This window comes from Lathyrus oleraceus, chromosome 6 (assembly GCF_024323335.1).
Source record: "Lathyrus oleraceus cultivar Zhongwan6 chromosome 6, CAAS_Psat_ZW6_1.0, whole genome shotgun sequence".
Lineage (NCBI taxonomy): Eukaryota > Viridiplantae > Streptophyta > Magnoliopsida > Fabales > Fabaceae > Lathyrus > Lathyrus oleraceus.
Window position 1 is genome coordinate 413,061,598 of NC_066584.1, and position 1,446 is coordinate 413,063,043.

Here is a 1,446-nt window from a genome sequence, read left to right on the forward strand (position 1 = left end):
CCTTTTTGAACTTTAAAAAAAAATACATGTGAATAATAATAATCAAAATAAGGTTATATAAAAATTTATTTGTTTTTTTTTGTTGAGACATTTCTAAAATAGAAATAAAATAAATAAAATTTATTCTATTTATATATAAAAAACTTGTTGGAAAATGATGACTAAAGAAAGAAAAAGAAATAAACAAACTAAGAAACCAAAACGGGCCAGGGGGTTTAAGTGACAAGGGGGCAATGGAGGCCCAAAGAGATCTCATCCAGACTTTCATAAGACGGCACGAGTCAGGAGATCCAATTGGATCTCAATCGACCCGACTCCAACCCCCACAAAAACCTAAAGCTGTAAGTGTGAGAACCAAACAGTGGTTCCTCCTCTTCCATCTTAGAAATGTCACTTTCTCTTTGCTTTATCTAAAATGAGTGCTCATCTTACAAAACCAAAACCACGGTCCATGGAAAAAATGCAGTGAAAAAAAACAAACTCAAGTCACACAAACAAAAGCAAGCCCTCTCCACCATCCTACATCGATGAACCAAAATGAAACTTGTGTGTGATTACGAGTCATAAACATCGATAAAAAACAAACAGTAACTCAATCCAACACCAAACCAGTAAACAAACATCTAGACCAATCAAACGGTAACCTTAAAACCAATCAAAACCCAAACCGCTTTTGATTTTCGACAAACTGAGCAAAGGTGTGCGGTTACGATATGGATCGAGCGGAACAACAAAAAATAGGGTCAATTTCAAAGTAGTGGAAAAAGGAGAGACGAGCTACCTGCGAATATCAAACCTCATACTAATCCCAGGTATTCACTTTTATTATTGTAGCTTTTCCGGTCATACTCCTCTTCTTCTTCTTGTGGATAAATGTTGCGTTGGTTATGGTTTTGTGTATTTTGCTCTAGAGGCTGCTTGGGGTCCTTCAAAAATTGCCTCCCTTTGTTCTGATTAATGCCCACATTTAGAGTGGGAAAAAAATTGAAATTTGAATAGCATAGGTTGAGTGAAATAGGAAAGGAGCAGAGGAATCAATTTTAGTATGAAGTTTTTTTTGCAGTTTTTATGAAATTGGGGGCTATTACTATGTGTGTTGTGAGATAAGTCAGTTTGGTAATGATTCAGCTTGACCTTTTAGAGAGACATATTGGTTTTTCTGTTTTGATATAAAACCAAATTTCACTTCTGAGTTATATTTTCATGATGTTGTAACCAAACTTGTGATACCTTGTCTCCTATTACTACTTTTGGCTTTATTTTTATTCAGAAATTTTGTACCGACTTTGAACTAATTTGGAATTTATTTCTTTTGTTATAATAGTAAAACATGGTTGGCACAAGGATAACTTAATAACGAATGCAAAATGATGTGGCTTGAGACAGCATGATATGGCATGGGTTGCTTGGATGTGAGGAAAAAAATATGTTGAAGATGGCTTAAAG